At 47.4% G+C, this 19,970-nt stretch overlaps 1 protein-coding gene across 16 annotated transcripts in view; it reads left to right on the top strand.

The window, feature by feature from the left end:
• ST6GAL1 (ST6 beta-galactoside alpha-2,6-sialyltransferase 1) overlaps nucleotides 1-19,970 on the top strand; it is a 119,735-nt gene that overhangs the window by 11,401 nt on the left and 88,364 nt on the right. For 9 of the 16 annotated variants that reach the window (XM_029939676.1, XM_029939670.1, XM_029939671.1 and 6 more), the window contains exon 1: nucleotides 17,308-17,529. The exons of 2 other annotated variants lie outside the window; for them this stretch is intronic. The gene's annotated coding sequence lies outside the window, so the exon portion shown is untranslated. Of the gene's footprint in view, nucleotides 1-17,306; nucleotides 17,530-19,970 lie in introns of those variants that run through there. 5 more of the 16 variants (XM_029939675.1, XM_029939674.1, XM_029939673.1 and 2 more) reach the window with 3 other exon arrangements.

The raw sequence follows: 19,970 nt of genomic DNA, 5'->3' as shown, positions 1-19,970 counted from the left end.
GGGGGTGGGGGCTCAGGCACCATAACAAACGCACGTGCGCTCTGTGCTGGGATCCCGGCGCCCGGCGGGCCGTGGAACCGGGCCATTGTCTCAAGCCGCGGGGGAGGGAGAGGTGCTGGGGGCGCCGCTTGCCCGGGTAGGACGACAGACACATTGAAAAGGTACCACATGGCCCCCAGGCCAAACTGCCAGTCTGCAAAATGGGGAAATGAAACACGAAAGCCGCTACAAACAGCTTTACCCCGGGCCGAGAGCCTGCCCCTGGCCGTGGTGCATTACTTGATGTGACCAGCGCTTCCCCTCACTTTCACCGCACCGGGGTTGAATTAAGGGTCTATGGGTCCCCCTCAAAAAAGAGGACCGTGCCTAGTGCACCATTGTCCCTGCGCTCTGGTGACTGCTGCTGCTGGGAGATGGCAAGCGCCTCCCCAGCCTGCAGAAACAATAGTCCCATTTAAACAGCGCCCAGCGCGGTCTCGGTATTCCTGGACCTTTGCTTGAGCTTTGCCTTGTAGGTTCTAGCGTCTGGCCAGCGCTAGTGTCATTGGCCCATTTTGGCTGGAGACTTGCTTTGTGTTTTTACAAGCGAGGCCAGCCGAGACCTCTGGTTCTGGGTAGGGACCGCTCTTATCTTCAGTTAGATCACTTTGAGAGAAATTCTGAGGTCCAGGTCAGAGGGCTCTTGTTTGTTTGTTTTCTTTTTTCTTTGCTTACCAATGCGCTGTTCACCTTGTCGGATTTTGGTTCATCAGACCTGCTCCCTCAGCAGGGAAGTGGGTGGGTGTTGTTACGTGATGGTGTTGGTGGAGAAGTAAGCCCCTGGGCTGGGGGGAGTGGGGGGGGGGCTGGTGTGTGCAGAAATGCAGGCACCCCTGCCGTTGTATGCTTGCCAAGCTACCAGATGCCAGTCCCGGTGGAGATTAAACCTGTCTCTGGGGAGGACTGGAGGGCCTTCAGCCCTAAACCACTGTTACTGAGGACCTAGAGGGGATCTAGGGAACCCTTTTATTTCACAAGCAGGACATGTTGGCCTGGAAGGAGTTTAAACCAGTGAAACAAGAAAGAATTTGCCTATGGGTCTCCCAACTCCCACACTCCCCATGGCCTTGACAGCCCCCCAGAGGCACAACCAGGTTAGTCTAAAAATCAGTGGCCTTAGAACAGAGTTAAACAAAGAAAGTAATTCAGATCGGAAGCTGTGCCCTTCCATTATCCCTTTTAAGAGTTCTTTATTCATTTGGGGAAAGATAGATTTGGTAATTCTTTACTTTTCTCCTAGCCTTTCAGAAGCTTGGGTATTTTTCTGTCCTCACTGCCCCTCTCCCCTCAATTTGGAATAGGGCCAAATATGGAGACTTAGATGTTTGCCTCTCATCTCTGTGCCAGGAAGCCTTTGTTTGGGCCTAAGCTTTGGGTTGTTGACATCAGCCCCGCAGGGAAGAAAGTGTCTCTTAGCAAGCTACTCCTGAGCCACTTGTGGGAGAACAAGGCATTGTTTTCATTGATTTTATTTAATTAAATTCTTTTTGAGAGTTTCACGGAAGTAGCTGCCTATTTTTATATTTGGCAGAGGAAAAGTTGGAAAACCAAAAAAAAAAAAAAAAAAAAGAAGCTAAAAAACAACAACAACAAAACACGTGGAGTCAGGGTTTCCCCAGAGCTAATGTGCTGTCCCTGTTATCGCCTAGCTGCACTTGTTTCTTTTCTTAGGGTTTCTGCAGTGTTTCATTTTTGTGGTAATTCCACTGGGCACTTGAGTATAGATTTTTTTAGCAGGATGCTTGCCTTATGAGGAACCTCAGGAATCACAGGCCAGACCCTTTTATTTTCTAGATGGGAAAACAGGCCCAGAGAGGAGAAATCACTTGCCTACGGGCACGCAGCAAGGTGTCTGCTTTTAATTCCTCTTTCTGCGTAGAAGGAAAACCGTTGCATCAAATGAGTTGTTGTTGGTACCCCAGAGTAAAGTCAAAGTTATGATGGTTGTTATAACAACACCCTTTAGGTCAGAGAATGAATTCCTTAAGGATTTAAATAGGTGTTGGTTATTGCATAGAGCCATGGATCCCAATGGTGGATGCGGTGAGGAGCATCACAGTTATCGTTGGGGATCACTCTTTTGTAGTGTTTACTAAATGGCTCATCCACTTTTGCCCTGGCCTCCTAGATGTTCCCCTGGTACTGTGTGCTTCCCCAGTACAGGATGCTTTGAATATAATCAGAAATCAAAAGGCAGCAAGAAACCCCGAAGCAAAAGGCTGTAAGAGACCCCACTTAGCTTTCTGTGCTATTTGCCCTCCTGGGCTCCAGTTTCCTTCCTTGTACAGTGCAAGTCCTTGCTGCCCCATCTCCACACAGGCTGTTCCAGTGGAGTGGAGGATGCTTAGGCCTCAGAATCGGGAACGCGTTTGGGTCAGCCCTTCTGTCCTGTGTTCCTTGGGAGTATGGTTGGATAATGTGAGGAGGGGAAGGATGGGTATGTATCTCCTGGAGTTGCTGTGGGGATCTGGCCACGTGACACATGCCTGCTCAGACCTCTGGACAGGCTCTGGACCAGCTTTTTAGGTGCTAGAGAATGCCGGTGGGAGAATAGCCCCAGAGAGTAGGCCCTCTACTCCAATTGGGAGACACTACCTGGTTAACGAAGAGGTGTGAAGGCTGCCAGATTGTACGGGGTGGGGGGGGGGCGGCAGGGCTTTTAGAGAGTGATTCCACTCATTCACTCATTCTATGTGTACTGACAGACAGGCAGGCTAGGGGTTGAGTCCTGCACTGACCTGGAGTTACAGAGAAGCAGACCTATTCTTTGCCTTCCACCCTTGCTCAGAACACATTTGGATCTCCCCTCAGACACTGTCTTCAGAGGGGCGCCTGGGTGGCTCAGTCGGTTAAGCCTCTGACTTGATTTCGGCTCAGGTCATGATTTTCAGGGTTCCTAGGATCGAGCCCTGGGTTGTGCTCTGTGTTCAGACAGTGCTGAGCCTGCTTGGGATTCTCTCACTCTCCCTCTCTCTCTCCCCTCCCCTGGTCATGCTCACAGGCACACACTCTCGCTTGCTCTGTTTCAAAAGTTAATACACTTTAAAAAATCACTGCAATAAGAAATTGTCCTCAGGGACCCACAGAAGATAGATCTAATTTATCTCAATGTTGACCTCTGCACTGGGGAGGGGTGTGGAGAGGGGTGTTCCCTTTTTCTTCAAAAATCAAACCAATGGTGGTACATGAGCCAGCGGAAGAGGAGGGCTTCAAAGAGAATGTAGCTCTCTACAACTGTGAGGATGTGGTTGCATTAAAAACATGACAGGAGGGGTGGCTCAGTTGGTTAAATGTCCCAACTTTGCTTCAGGTCATGATCTCACGGTCCATGGTTTGAGCTCCACATCAGGCTCTGTGCTGACAGCTTAGAGCCTAGAGCTTGCTTCGGATTCTCTCTCTCTCCCTCTCTCTCTCCTTCTCTTTCTCTTTCTCTCTCTCTGCCCATTCCCTGCTCCTGTTCTGTGTCTCTCTCAAAAATAAACATTAAAAAAAATGACAGGAATAGTTCATTAATGAAATTCACAGTAACCTGGAACATTAGAATACTGAGCAGTTGCTCAGACCTGGTATTAATGATTTATTCACTAAAAACTGAATTAGGGAAAAATACATTTTCTTGCTTGTGTGCATGTATACTGAAACTATATGATGGCATTCTGATTCCAATAAATGTACTTTTTATAGTCTTTTCTGTAACAGTAACATAGAAAGCAATGCAGTTTCACCTCATTAAAATACTGGAGAGGTTTTTCGAAATCATTAATAGCCTTCAGAATCAATTTGGTGATTTAAATTTTATTTATCGTTCTGATTATAAAAATCAAGTATGCTCATTGGGGACAATTTGGAAAGTACAAAAAAGTATAGAGAAACAGAAAGGTTACATTATTCAAAGGTAACCACTGTTAACATTTGGCAGTTTTCCCTCTGGTCTTTTTTTTTAAATGGATATATATTTTTTAAATGGTTGAGAATATGCTGTAAGTGCAGTTATCTCTTGCCTTTCTTGCTTAACCTTCTCAGGTAATACCTGTCATAATTTGCGTCCACATTAAAGCTGCGCCTTTCATTCATCACCCACATCAGCTGCTCAGCACCTCCAAGGTCATGTGGCCCATGGGATCTGGTCACTGCAGTGGTATTTCAGTGAGGGCCTGTAGAGGAAAGTGCCTCCGGCTTCCTCCCTGTCTCCCACCCTGCCTCAGGCATTCAAACTCCAGTCATTTTTGTCATTTTTTTATTTTAGAAAAAGTTTAAAGTCTCATGTGGAGGGGGAAGGGCACTGCATGTGACCTTGGGTTCTAGTCCTATCCTTGTGACCTCCAGCAACTTAAACCGTTTCTGTAGATGTTAAATCAGCAGCTCTATGGACATTTACTAATTCAGTCCTTATGTATTCCAGTGCCCCTTTAACCAAAGATGTGTGAGAAGAGCTTACCTTTATTTAAAAATATTTTTAAAATGTTTCTTATTTATTTTTGAGAGACAGAGAGACAGCGAGGGTCAGAGAGAGAGGGAGATACAGATTCTGAAGCAGGCTCCAGGCTCTGAGCTGTCAGCACAGAGCCTGACGCAGGGCTGGAACCCACAAACCATGAGATCATGACCTGAGCTGAAGCTGGGCGCTTAACTGACTGAGCAACCCAGGCGCCCCAAGAAGAGCTTAGCTTTAAAGAATCTCACAGTCCGCTGAAGGGAACCGGGGAACAAGAGACTGGTACAGGGTGCTGTGGGACCACAGAGAAGGGGCGGGCACCCAAGATGAGCATCAGGAAGACCTCTGGGATGAGGGCCACTGTGGGATAGTCCAGGCCCTTCTAATTTGCCCTATGGTAATTGACACTGTGGTTAACGTGTTTGTGAATTAATCTCTGTCTATATTCCAAGATAGTTTCCATAGTATAGAATCCTAAGGTTAAAATGACTGGGTTACACTTTAAAGAATATGATCGTAAGAAGAATTGCATAGATTTAGTCCCAATTACATAGAAAGTCTTAAAGTACCAAAGTAATAATCATCACAATAGGTCAAGTTAAAACCTGTCACCACATGTAGGTACAGAGTATTTTCCCCTTGTGATAAGGATTTGAATTCTGGCTCATCATTCATCACTGGTGTAGACCTGGACAAGCTAGTTAAGCTCACTCAATTTCCTTCTCTATAAAATGGGCTTAACAGCTCTAGCTTCACCGGGCCATTGTGAGGATTAAGTGAAATCATGGCTGAACGGTCCAGTGCAGTGACAGGTTTACACGAAGCATTCAGGAAGGGAAGGCTATTATTGCTATAATTGGGATTTTTCACACCCTGTGGAAACTTTGGCCCTAATAGTTTTTCTTAACGTGATGACAGTGCCGGCGGGCCATTGTGTGCCGCGGGAAGCAGCAGGTTGATCACAATGAAACCACCTACCAGGTGACAAATTGAGAGGGGAATGATCACTTGCATGATGCAGTATAAAAAAGTCGTGTGGACAATTTCAAACGTATAAAAGTAGAAAGAATGGTGTAATGCACCCCTGTAAACAATCACTTATCTTCGACAATGATCAAAACTCCTAGCTGACCTGTATCGCCACTGCCCACCCCGGATGACTTTGAAGCCATCGCAGACATCTTATCAGCATGATGCGTATTTGAGGCATCTAGTCAAGCTGCTCCTGGAGCCTGTCTCTGCTGACCCGGTTATGGGACGGGGTTTGTGTGTGTGTTGCGGGGGAAGGTGGAGGGGAGAGGGGAGGGAAAGAGCCAACCTGAGAACAGCAAATGAGGAGGCCCTGCTGAATCCCAAACTGTCAGGATAGAAGAAGCACTGAATTTAGAGTCAGAAGACCTAATTTCCCAGAAGGTCCACACCCTTTCCCAGTTGTATGCTTTTGGCAAATGACTTCTGAATTTCTTTGAGAGCATTTATAACTTTGGCGACTATCGAATGAGGTAATCCGTGTAGCAGCCCAAGCAGTGCGGTGCTCAAGGGGCCTGAGTCAGACTTGAACCCAGCCTTCCCCTCCTGAGAGGCCGGGTTTCCATATGGAATTAAGGTCCCAGACTAGCAGCCCCGCCGCCTAGGGTGCACTCAGGGCTGCTGCCAGCCTCGTTCTGAGGGTGCGGAGGTCGCTCAGATGGGCACCTGGCACCCATAGCACTTCATGCCCGTGAATGTCTCCTTGTCCCTTGTCCCCTTGCACTTAGCCTGCCCCTCTGATTTATGGATGAGGGCGAGGAAACCCTGAGAAGGTAGGGCCTGCCTGGCGTGCCTGAGTGATAGGTCCTGCCTGAGACCTCTTTCCCTCCAGCTTTGGTGAGCTTGGTCTCTTCTGTCTGGCTGTTCATCAAAGCAGGTGTTTCTCAGCTGAAAGAATAAAATGGATTTGATTTAGTAATTAAGTGGAAGCCTTCCTTTTAATCCTCCTGGGGTCCCATGATGTCAGGGCCTGCACTATGACTTGTGATCTCTGGCTTTCGCAATCTGGCTGTGTGACCTTGGGCAAGATGCATGCCCCAGTGGGCACCCTGCCTCAGGGACCTGTCTCTTAGCTCCCCAGGCCCCTTCCAGCTCTGAGATGATTGATAACAAAGGGGGAAAGGTCTACCTAAGGCCACGTGACTTCTTCATACAAGTAGTAAATGAAATCTGCTTCCCTTTGTGATAATCAGAGTAGAAAATTACCCCTCTCAACTTTTGCCATTTTCCCCAATCCCACTTCCCTCCAGAGTGCCTACGGTTTGCACTTTTGTCGGTCTTTCAGTCCCTTTTGTATACATTTATCTGTATAGTCATGGTTCTATACAGATAACATTAAAATAACTTTTTTTAAACCTTTGTTCATTTTTGAGAGACAGAGCATGAGTGGGGAAGGGGCAGAGAGAGAGAGAGGGAGGGAGACAGAATCTGAAGCAGGCTTCAGGCTCCCAGCTATCGACACAGAGCCCAATGTGGGGCCCGAACCCATGGACCATGAGATCATGACTTGAGCCGAAGTCAGATGCTTAACTGACTTAGCCCCCCAGGCGTCCCTTCACAGATACATTTTAAAAACTCAGTAAACGGATTTCATAATAACTGCCATTTTACAAACCTGCCTTTTCCACCTGACTAATGTATTGAGATCTTTCCCTGTCAGTGTATACAGATGCTTTTTTTGTAGCTGCATTACATTCGATATTATGGTGTTTGCTTAACTGTAAACATTTTCGATAAAAATATATTTCTAAGTATATTTAGACCTTGGACGTATGGAACAATGGTTGTAAATGTCAGTGGTTAAATGGAGCCAATCTGTGAAGCTCTGGAAAGGGTGGCAAGGGCTGGGCACTGGGACGCTGAGGACCACACCCTGGAAAGCTGGAACGAAGGACTCCCGGGAAATTGCTAAGAGGCTGACTCTGTGGACAGGGTTATTTTTGGAGACAGCCTGCCTGCTTGGGTGCCCTTGGCTGCAAGTGCAAGACACTGAGCTGCGTCATCACCTTCTCCTCCGCCTCGCACACTCGCACGTTCCCTGGCACTGCCAAGTTTGTTTATGTTCCCAGGGCCTGAGGGGACCCAGTGGGAGCCTGGGAACGGGGATGGAAGAGAGAGAGGGAAGAAGAGGCGTATTTGATCTCAGGCTTGGAGGAGGGAGTGCGCCAGTGGCCTTCTGCTCTGTCTGGTTGATCAGACCCATCTGGAGTGATTTGCTTCCCTGGGTCTGATACCAATCATGGTAAAATGAAGCAAATCCAGAGATGGGCTCCTTGGAAGTCAGAAGTTTAGGACACCGTACTGGAGGTGGGATAAGTGTGGGAACTGGACTTTGCAGCCTGCAGCACATCCTCAGTGGCACCGGCTCCATGCGGAAGAAGGATCGGAGGAGCGCTGAGTGGCTGCTGTGGAGGGGAGAACCAGCATAGGAGGGTGGTAGATAGGGAGGAACTCACTCAGCAGAACTTGCCAACTGTGGAACAAGCAGTGTCCTGGGGCAGCGAGCTCCAGTGGGAGTATTCAAGCAGACGTTGCACGTGAACTTGTTCACCATCAGGGGATTCCTGCTTTGCCGAGCGGTGACCAAAGTGCCTGCTGTAGGCCCTTCCAACCTTGGGAGTCTGTGCTTGTGGGACAAGAAGCAGGAAGAGGGACTAGGACTGCAGGGTCGGGACAGGTTATGGACAGTGTCGGTACAGCGTAACTGGAGCTCTGTAAAGGTGGAATAAAATGGAAGCCTTCAGAGGAGGCTCAAACATTTTCCCCCCTGGATCTTGGCAACCCTCCTCCTGTTTTGTCCTTGGCTTCAGCTCGACTTGACTTCATATTCATAAATAATTTCCATAGTAATAAATATATCACATACACTTTAGATGACCAGGAAATCTGGCAACCAAAAAAGAACTAGGTGTCCCAGGAGGATGACTGTAAATTTTTTTTCATTACAGTCTTTCTAAATTTGTATCCATCTCCTGGTTTCCCTAGCCCAGGGCTGAGCTGTCACTCAACTTTAATTTTAGCAGCAACACTGTACACTTTGCAACCTCTTGAATGTCCTCTGATAGCACCCACCATATTTAATGCTTGTCCCTTTCTTTCCTGTGGATGAGAAAGAGCCTCCTGGGCTTGAGGGTTAGTTGAGTCCCGGTGAGGGCCATATGGCCAGTTTACCAGGTTCTGGGCTTTTGCTCTGCCCCTGGCTCTGATGAAACACTGTGTTCTCTCATCCAGTCCTCATAGAGACGCTGTGTCTTGGGGTCATTGGTGCCATTTTGCAGATGAGAAAACTGAGCTTCAGAGAGGGGTAGAAACTCACCTGAAGATTCACTGCTGCTAACTACTGAAGCTGGCCTGGGGCAAAGCTCTTTATGTTACGGTTTATCCACTGCTAATAATTCCAAGTCCTTTGAGTCTGAGAAGTGCTTCATCCTGTTTCACAGGGGGCTTGGCTCAATTTCTCCCTACAGGGGCTGATGGAAATTTTATGTCATTCCCCTGAGAAAATATGAAAGGAAGAATTCATGGGGCATTCATGTGAGGATAGCATTTGTTCTCATTCATTTTGGTTAAGAGTTATTTGCGTCAAGCCTGGTTTGCTTTTTTTTTTTTTTTTTTTTTTTGTGCTTCCCCTTTAAAGCTAGGATATCCACCTGACTCATTAGCTGGTTATGACTGGGAATACACATACTGGTGGTGAGTATGGCCACAGATTGGTGGGTACTGCTCATGGCTGCCTTGAATGTCTTAGCTTGTAAATGGAACTCAGTATAGGCATTGTTAAGGGCTTATTTTGCACCTGTGGTTTTAGGCTCTTAAACAGTTTCTTCTATTGTAAAGTTTATTTAATGTTAAGTTACTCATCAAATATTTATTGAGTACCTATTATGTGGTAGTCACTGTCCTAGGCATTGGAAATATGTACATAAAAAGCACATATTGTAGGTATTATGTCACATATTCAGTGTAACTAGCAAGGCTTTGGAAGTTAGTGCCAAGCAGACTTCCTGTGTCACCTTCTTCTTCTCAGAGTCCTTGATTTGTTCAATCAGTCAACAAACATTGAGTGTACATTATAGCCCACGCACCGTGTGCATTTTAGAACAGAGACCCAGATATTCCCACAGTTTTGTTCTTCAGGAGCTTAGTTGGAGGTGGACATGCAGATGTTAATTATGATCTTGTGTGATAAATCTGATGAAGTTGGAAAGAAGGTATAGTGAGTTTGGGAAAGCTTTCTGAAGCAGGTGATGCCTACGCTGGGTTTTGGAGGGCAATAGCTGTTAGCCTCCAGGGAAAGGCCATTTGAGGGGGAAGGGGCTGCAGGAGGAGGTGTGGGGTGAAGAATGGCCCGTTCGCATGTGGGAGAGCCTCTAGCAGGTTGGCGTCCCTGAAGAGGAGTACATAAGGCAGGAAGTGGTGGGGAGGAGGCTGGAACTATTGCATGCATTATCTATAATTTTCATAACTTCCTTCTGTGGCATATATTGTTATCATCTCTGTTTAGTAGGTGAGGAAACAGAGGCTGAAGGGGGTTTGGTGACATGCTCACAACCAGCCAGCAAGAGAATTAAGGTGCTTTTGTACTTGAATGTCTGCCTAATCAGATCCTGCAACAGTGCCTACGGGGGCAGGTTGGGAAGGTCTGGCTTCCTGGCAAGGTGCTTGTTTCTTCGCCATTGGTCTTTCAAGTGTAATACCCTGCTGAATCTTCTTCCTTTTCCTGCGTTATGTGGGTCTGTGTTAAAGGCCTCTTTTAAGTATTTTTCTAGTTTTTGCCCTGGTAGTCATTCAGAGAATTAGTAGTCCAGAAATCTTCAAAGAAAACCTTTTATGTGCCTCACTGTGTGACAAGGGAGAGGAAAAACACTCAGGCCCTTTCTCAGAAGTTCCAGGGTCACTCTGCAGCCCAAGCATTACCTGTGAATGTTTAGCTTAGAGAAACCCTTGGGTCCTGGAGAAGGAGCGAAATCAGTCTGGGCTAGCAGAGTCTCAAACAGGTGGGTCTTGAGCTGTTCCTTTAAGAATGAGTATGATCAGGAAGGTGGGTGACTCATAGATGACATATGAGTAAGATTATTCTGTCTCTCCCAATGAAAAATGGGATACCTTTGTCCTATTCTTCCCATCTCCCAAGCTAATTAACTTCTGGCTGGGACTTGGCTCTTGGGTTGAAGACAGTAACCATTCAAGCATTCAAATAAAATTTATTGAAAAATAATCTACAGAGAGCTTAGAGACAAGAATGAATTAAAAGGGGGCAGTTACAAAGCTAAGGAAACATGAGGATACAGACATCATTATGGAAAAGTTAATAAAGGAACAAAGTAGTATACACCCAAAACTAAGTTGTTAAAGAGGGAAGGCTTAAGGAGGATGACAGTCCGTGCTGAGAAAAATGATAAGGGAATTAATCAGACAAAAGTCAGAGCCCTGAAGGTGGCACAGAGGTGATCTCTCAGAAGGATAATTGAGGCATCTGAGACACACGCGTCACTTCTGCTCACTTTCCATTGACAAAAAGATGGACATGCCTGGCTGCAGCAGAGGCTGGAAGAGCGTCTCCTGGGCACCCTCTTAAAACTCAGGTTCGGGGGGAGGGGTGCCTGGCTGACTCAGTCAGCAGAGCATCTGACTCTTGATCACAGGGCTGTGAGTTCAAGCCCCGTGTTGGACGTGGAGCCTACTTAAAAACAACAACAACAACATAACCCAACAACTCAGGTTTGGGGAAGGCCTTCTATAACAGATAGGAAGAGGAGGAAAATGAATATTGGGAGCAATCGTCTCTGCCACAAGCAAAAGTCTCAATCAGCAGCAGAAGAAAAACTTGAGAATGTGGAGGAGAAATATTTACAGGGTTCTGAGGGAAAGGCAGCATGACTAAAGGCTTTTTGCACTGATGTAAATCACTCCGCAAGGATAAGGCAGGGAGCCATTTTCATGCATAAAGGGAAGATAGCCCGTGGGAAGACCTACCTGATAATGAGAAGGATGAATCAAAAGGGAGGGTGTGGTGAAGGGTCATTTGGGGAGCTCTTACTCAAATGGAAGCTAAGCAAGGATGTGAGAAGTAACAGGAATGTAAGGGAAGTGGAAAGTGTATGTGCTAGCTTTCCTGCTATCATGCTATTTAAAGAGAAAAAGTCATGGCTGGGGTGCCTGGGTGGCTGAGTCAGTTGGGCATCTGTCTCTTGATTATGGCTCAGGTCATGATCCCAGGGTTATGGGATTGAGCCCCGTGTTGGGCTCTAGGCTGAGCAGGTTGCAATTCTCTCTCTCCCTCCCTCCCTCCCTCTTCCTTTCTGCCTCTCCCCACTTGCACATATATGTGTCTCTCTCTAAAATAAAAAAGTCATGGCTTCAACCATTCAACTCATTCTTTTCTTAAACTTGGAGGGATCTTTGTTTACTTTTGTTTATTTATGCTGTTTACTTATTTAGAGAGAGAAGGGAGAGAAAGTGAGCAGGGTAGCCCCCTCTGTGAGGGAGATGGAGAATTGCAAGCAGGTTTCTTGCTGTCAGCACAGAGCTGAACACAGCACTCCGTCTCATGCCCCTTAGGTCATGACCTGAGCTGAAACCAAGAGGCAGACATTTAACCGACTGAACCATCCAGGTGCCCCAAACTTGGAGCAAACTTTAGCGAAATAATACCTATTTCGGTGGAAAAACATTTACTAAAAGTCCGGCATTTAAAAAATTTTAACTTTTCTGTGGAATGGAAATGAAAGAAAATTTAAAAATAAAAACTAGCTGTTTTACTAAGGTTTCATGCCTTCTTTCATCCTTGACACTTATGTCTACATGTAAATATAGAGACAGGTGAAGAATGATATTAATCTAATTTTTTTCCTGGATGGAGGGATCTTGAGTGACTTTTAGCTCTTTATAATTTTGTGATAGGCAATTAAAAGGTATTTTTAAGTTTATTTATTAAATTAAAATTTTTAATGTTTACTTATTTTTGAGAATGAGAGACACAGAGTATGAACGGGGGAGGGGTAAAGAGAGAGGGAGACACAGAATATGAAGCAGGCTGGAGGCTCTAAGCTATCAGCACAGAGCCCCATGTGGGCCTCAGACTCATGAACCACAAGATCATGACCTGAGCCAAAGTCAGATGCTTAACCTCCTGAGCCACCCAGGTGCCCCTATTAAAATCTTTTTTAAATGTTTATTTATTTTTAAGAAAGAGACACAGAGAGAGGTAGAGGGTGAGGAGGGTAGGGGGAGAGAGAGACACACACACACACACACACACACACACACACACACACACACACACAGAATCTCAAGCAGGCTTCAGGTTCTGAGCTGTCAGCACAGAGCCTGACGCGGGGCTTGAACTCATGAACCAGGAAATCATGACCTGAGCTGAAGTTGGACACTTAACCAGTTGAGCCACCCAAGTACCCCTTAAGTTGATTTATATATTTTTGTCAGTGCAGAGCCCAATGCAGGGCTCCATCTCATGAACCATGAGATCATGACCTGAGCCGAAATTCAAAGAGTCAGATGTCTAACCAACTAGGCCACCCAGGTGCCCCTAAGAAAGGTATTGTTAAATACTCATGCTCAGGGTGTGGAGAGCAGGTGGGAGACACAATAGATGAATAAGACTTTGTCTTATGGGAAAGTTGGTGAGTCAGTTACGTGAATGCTGAACTCTGGGCAGAACGAGACACTGTAAACCGGATGGCCATTTGGGTGGTGGGGCCCAGAGGACGAAGGAGAAGTTTTCCTGAAGGAGATGGAGTTAGAACTGGATGGTGGGGAATGACAAGAGTTCTGAGAGGTCAAGGATGGGTGAAGGGCATGCCTCGCGGGGCAGGAGCACAGGCTTGGAGGAGTGGAGGCATGCCACAATTGGGTAGCTGTGAGGAATTTGCGGGGGTTCGGGAACAAAGGATGGTCGGAAGAGTAGCCAGTGTTCTGGAAGTGTGTACAGTGTGCCGGTGTGACATGCCGCGTCTCTAGGGTTCCCAACACCCCTGTAGAATGGGTATAATTACCCCTACCGTACAGACAAGGAAACTGGAGTTAAGAGAGAGATTCATTTGCTGAAAGTTGCACAGTGTGAGACCGTGTGCTGCCTGCACCCCAAAGCCCGTGATTTTCCCACTGTGCTGTGATTTGTAGTGCACAGAAGACCTGAAGTGGCCACCTTTGTGAGACATACGTTATAAAAAGACAAGTAAATATAAAAAATATTTCGATAGGTAAAGACTTTCTAGGTAACTAGACTTTATATATTTACATACATATAGACTTATGAAACATACATCTATTTTACAGGTAACATTTAGGTAAATATAAAAGCCTAAACTGTGGTCCAGACTCTACCATCTGGCAGCTGTGTGGCCTCAGGCTACATAATCCATAAAAGGAGATAATAATTGTGGGGCCGCCTCTCCTCAGATTAGTTTTTATGTTCACATTAGATCATAGATGTGAAAAGATGACAAAGTGTGAAAGAGCCACACAGAACGGTTTGTTATTGCTGGCACACCCCTTGCCCTTCTGAGAACTTCCAGACATCTGTTAGAGCACCCACAGGTGCCCATAAAAACTCCCACAGTCATGGCCGTGCTCCCTGAAGGCTTGCAACAACTTGGTCAGCAGGCGAGAAGCTGTGCTCTCCCGACTCAGACAGCCGGCTGGAGGCTCTGGGGGGAGATGGTGGAGAGGGAGGCAGACCCGTCCTCTGTCTGGGTCTGTCCCACCGCCAGCTGAGGGAAGGCTCCTGCCAGCCTCCCTGGTTGCTGGCAAGATCTGGGCCCTAGTTGAGTCGGGACAGCTGCAAACAGCTTGGTGAGTGTGTGGGGCCCAGGAGGCCGTTCCAGACGTGCCCAGCTACAGCAAGGAATGTTGAAGCGGCCAAGCGAGCAGGCCCCTGCCATGTCCGTCTGGTAGAGGCTTGTGGTCTGGAATATGGGCAGGAGGGACCAAGATGGCAGGGACCTCTGGAGCGGGCTCTACTTTTCAGGAGTGCTGAGGAGGAGGAGGCAGGGCCCTGGCCTCTGAGAAATTGGTCTCTCACACAACCCATCAGGGCCGGGCAGGCAGCCAGACCTCAGCCCAGGGCTAGTGTGGCCTGAGGCAACTCATACTTGCTCCAGGAAGTGTTGGGATGGTTCTGGGGTCTGGGGTGGGACCTGGCTTGCCTCTCCCGGTGCGTCTGAAAGCCCCGTCTCGGGCGTTGTACGTAGTGTGTGTAGGGGGTGATGGTGGTTTAAGGAGCAGTTTACTACTGAAGAAACCAGTTCCTTCCTATCACAGTGGTCTCTCTGCTATGTGGAGACAGGCCTTTTAGCTCAGCATTAGTTTAGGGTGTGCTCCTCAGAAAAGAGTATGCCATCTCATACAAGGTCCCCCTGTGCTCTGGGACGTTAGCTGGGTTAGGCAGCGGCCCCTGGATGGCAGCCTGCTGACTGGCTTCTCTGTGCAGCCCCCGGCCCAGCACAGCACCCAGCCAGCCCCCCCTACAATTGCAGGTGCACTGAGCCACCAGTGAGCATGCGTGGGTGCTCTCTAAGTGAGGTCATGGCGTGGGAGCACGGTGCAAGGTGTCGGAGCACTCAGGGCTCTGGTGGGCCCTTCTGCTCCCCTGGATGGTCCTGTTCCCCTCCCTTCTGGCCTTAGAAGTGAGACTCAAGCGGCAAGAGGAGATAGGGAATGTTCTCGGGGCTGATCCATGGGAGCTGAGGCCTGGCGGTGGGAGGGGGAGTTAGGTTTAGGACCTTCCTCTCCTCTAATCCAGTGGAGAAGCAGGGTGGCAGGAGTCTGTCCCAGGTGAGAGGCAGACCAGGGCAGGGAGGAGGCTCTTACAGAAGCAGCGGGGCTGGACCTCCATTTATGCAAGCGGAGTGTCGGGGCAGCCGGCAGCCAGGTGGGGAGGATGCTGGCCCGTGGCCGGAGCTGTGGGCGGTTAATGATAGCCTTGGGAATAAATCCTGAGAAGATGCTTCCTGCCAGAGGGCTTGTGGCGGTTCCTTTTTTGCTCTACACAATGAACATTTTATTCTGGCTTCTAAACTGAGAGGAGAGGAAAGATCTGGTGGGCAGGAGGTGGATGAAAGGCACCTCCCAGGGACATGCTTCTGCACTTGGGAGAGTCCTACCCTTGTCTCCCAGAAGGTCCAGGTAATGCCCCAGGGTGGGGGTGGGGAGCCCTGGGAGGCAACTCACTGACTTCCCCATTACGTTCTGCAAAGTCACCTTTCTCCGAAAGCCCTTATCGTAGCCCTTAACGTACTCGGGGGAGAACCCCCCCTCCGCAGGTTTTGCAGGTTTTGCAGGCAGACTGACGTAGGTTTAATTCCAGATGTGCCACTCCTTCACTGAGTGAACTTGAGAACTCAACTTCTCTGACCCTCAGTTTCTTTCTTTCTTTCTTTCTTTTTTAAAAATTTTTTTGGTGTTTATTTATTTTGACAGAGACAGAGAGAGTGAGAACGAGAGCGAGAGCGAGAAAATGAGAATGTGAGCAGGGACAGGGCAGAGAGTGAGGGAGACACAGAATTTGAAGCAGGCTCCAGGCTCTGAGCTGTCAGCACAGAGCCCAACTGTGGAGCTCGAAGTCATGAACCTTGAGATCATGACCTGAGCTGAAGTCAGACGCTTAACAACCTGAGCCACCCAGGCACCCCTCTGACCCTCAGTCTCTCATCTACAATGGCTATTAATCAGTGCTATCTCATAGCATGGGTGTAAGCCCTGTGTAGGCTTAACCTAGTGCCAGGCACATGATTAGTGATAAAAAATTGGTAGCTATTTTTGATGTCATAGTTATTTTCAGTTATTGGCCACCCGATGGGACTGACACTGCTAGGCACTGTGGATATAAGGCGATGTGCGTTCCAGCCTCTCCCTAGAGGAGCTTCTGTCCGGGAGGAGAGGTGGGCATGTGGATTCAGGGCCTAGATGAATGGGAGCAAGAGACAGGGTGGGGCGGGGTCAGAGAAGAAGGGGTGAGACCCCCGTGGGGCGGTTTGCCTGGGCACTTTGGGTAGGCTAGAAGGAAGTTCTCAACAGGGATTCAGCATGATGTCCGTTGATAAGGGAGGTCAGGAGCTGATGGTAGGGGACACTGGGGGATGAGCAGGGAAGCTCACAGGGCTCTGCCTTCTGCTGGCATCCAAGTTCACACAGTTGAGGCTCAGGATAGTTTGCAGTCTTTTTCCAGCAGTTGGTGGACACAGACAGGGACCTAGCCAGGCTTGTGGGGAGAGGGTGTTGAGATGGCACTACAGAGCTCTCTCCAGACTCAGGGCTAGGATCAAGGGTGGACTTTCCCAGAGGGAGAAGGACAGATCACCAGACAGGAGTTGCAAATATGGAACCCCTAAAATGCAGGCTCTGAGTGGTGTGGACTAGAGGAGGTTTCACCAAACTTTGGCTCAGAACTGTTGTTATCAAATCAGGACCCGGGGAGCTTGGGTGGGAGAAGTGACCTGTGAGTTCCAGTGATCCCATGTGTAGTGCTGAATGTGATCAAAAAACCACAGGACACCTCCTTAATATTTAAGGATATATGTTTGTGATTTTATTTTATTTTATTTTATTTATTTTATTTTTTTATATGTTTGTGATTTTAGTTATTTGCAAATGACTTGAAACCCTGTGATGCATACAAATTAGGTGAATCTTCAGGATGAGATAAAAAGAAAATTCTATTTGCTACAAGGATAGTATATGCCACTTAGCTGGTGATAAAAATAAACATGGCAGCTTTCATTTCCTGGACTCTTACCATGGGCACTTTTACAGGTATGTGATACTTAACATATATCTCATGGAACCCTCGTTAACTGCAGCTCATTCTCCCCACCATGCCTGCTCCCCCCAGCTGAATGTGATGGTGGAGAAGCAAACCGCTGTCTGATGGACTGACTGGTGCCTCTCTAATTTGTGATCACGATCTTTAAGCGGACTTTGGCGTTGTCAGGTCGTCTTTCTCCATTCGCTTCGTCCAGTGATTCTCAACTCTGGCTTCCATTAGTCTTACTTCAGGGAGATCATAAAAGGTATTGCTTTTATTTTCCTGGGTAATTCCATACAGAAAGAATGAAATCAAAGTCTTTATGGCGATGACCCGGGCATCAGTATCCTTTTAAAAGCTCTGTTGTTGATTCCAGTGGGCAGCCTTGGCTCAGAACCATTGCCATTCTCTAGGTGACTGTTCACAGCTTTTTCTCTCCCATCTCCCACCTCCTCCCCTCCTCCTCTCCCATCAGTACTCTTAGAACCTTATTTCCCACCTACCTGAGAAAATAATGGTAATCAGAGAACTTTCACACCTTTCCACCACCAAATGTATGCCCATAAATTCTTTCTGCCTGTGACCTTATTTCTGCTCCTATCTAAACCAACCCCTCCACTTTTGTTCTGCATCGTATTCCCTTAAATAAGGACATGACTCCAGCAATATTCTGTTCTCTTTCCAATGTTTCTCTCTTTCTGCTGGACCATTCCCATCTGCCCACCCCATCTGTCTATCTATGGCTCTTGTTCCTCCCACTGAAACTCACTCGCGTTCCTGTCGCACATGCGCTTCTTCCCTTGACCTCATCTACCCCTCCAGCTGCTGCCTCATTTCTTTGTTCTTTGAGAGGATCACCTGCGCTTGCTCCCTGTAGTTCCTCTGCTACAGTTAAGCCTAGTCAAATCTATGTTTTGCCCTCATCCCTCCACAAAAACCACACCTGTCAGGTTCACCAGTGACCTCCATGTCATCCATCCCAGTGGTCAAGTCTCAGTCCTTACCTAGACTTATCAGCAGCATTTGGTACCGTTGAGTATTCCATTTCCCTTAAAAAAGTACTTTCTCTTGGCTTCTGGAACATCACACCCTTTGGTTCTCCTCCTCTGTCACTGGCTTCTCCTCAGTTACTCTTGTTGGCCCATCTTCACTTGTTCACTTTGGAGCATGTCAAGGAGCAGTCTTTGGACTTGGCTTCCTCTCTGTCTCCTTACTCCCCGGTCATCTCCTACCACCCATATGCCAACAACCCTCAATTTGTAGCAACATCTCAGACCTTGACCCCCAAACTCTGTACTCCTATCGTCAGTCACCTACTCACCACATTTCCTGGGGTGTCTAGTAGACATCTCAATGATGACAAGTCCAAGCCTGAACTTTTCCCTCTAAAACAGGCATCCCCTTTCTGGAGGTGATGACTTCATCTTCCAGTTGCTAGGGTTTCAAACTGTGGAGTCCCTCTGGATTTGGATTTTCTCATGCTGCATCCAGGCTGTCAGCAAACCAAGTCAGCTACCCTTGTAAAGTAAATCAAGAAACCGACTATTTGTTTGATCCACTAAATTCACCCTGGTCCAAGACTGATCAATCTCCGATTTTTCAAAGAGCTTCCCAACTGGGCCTCCTACTTACATTTTTGCTCCTGTGGTCTCCTCAGAACATCAACTAGAGTGACGATGTTAAAAGTTATGATGTCGTTTTCTGCTCCGAAACCAACCAGGGCTTCCCGTTTCAGTCAGAGCCAAAGTTCCTAGAAGGGTCGACAGGGTTCTGCGTGATCTGGTGCTCAGGTCCTCACAGACTTCAGCTCCTACAGTTTGTTGCTCCTTCATTCTGTCCTACTTCGTGTCCCTTAAACATGAAGCACATTCTTCCTCAGAGCCTTTGCACTGCTCTTCCACTCCATTGGAACACCCTTCCTTCGTAAACTCTCATTGTGTTCCCTTACTTTTCCTTCAGGTTTCTAAGCAGAAGTCACCTTATTTGAAAGGCCGGTCTGACCACCATGTATAAGTTAATCTTGTGCCAGCCCTCTCCCTCTCCCCTGGCTCCCTCCCCTTTATCCTGCCTTGTTCTTTAGAACGACCATCTGACTTACTTACTGTGTCTCTTCTCACTAGAAAGTTGTTTCCATAAGGGCAGGGACTTTGTCTCTTTTGTTCATAATTATTTTTCTAGGACCCACAGCAATGCCTGAGGAATAATGGGCACAATACATAGGTGTTAGGTCAATTTGACTTCATCTTCACAACAACACTTCCAAAATTAGTTGGAATAACCTACAATTTATAGATGAGGAAATTGAGGCTCAGAGAGGGTAAGTAACTTTTTCAGAGTAACAGAGCTTGCTAGCACAGAACTGGGACTCACACTTTCTAAGTGGCTATGTCCTTAGATGCCCTCTGTGTTGAACCTGGCCTCTCCCCGCCCCCATTCCAACTTGTCTCATTTCCCCCCACATCTCATTGCAAGAGGGCAGCCCCGCAGAGTGACAAAATGCCCCATGTGTGACTGGGGGTGTGGGAGGCGCACAGGAAATGCACATACAGTCTCTTATCTGCGATTTCCAAATCAACACATCTGCGAAAACCAAGTTTTATTTTTAACCCATTGGGTGGCAGAACCTGTCTAGACTAATGTGAGCCTATTTATATAAATCTTTATTTAACCTACTTAGTCTAAACACTCATTTGTTTTGCTGCAGGA

Source organism: Suricata suricatta, chromosome 5, assembly GCF_006229205.1.
Source record: "Suricata suricatta isolate VVHF042 chromosome 5, meerkat_22Aug2017_6uvM2_HiC, whole genome shotgun sequence".
NCBI lineage: Eukaryota > Metazoa > Chordata > Mammalia > Carnivora > Herpestidae > Suricata > Suricata suricatta.
The sequence above is the reverse complement of the archived record's forward strand: the minus strand, read 5'-3'. Positions and strand labels throughout refer to the sequence as shown.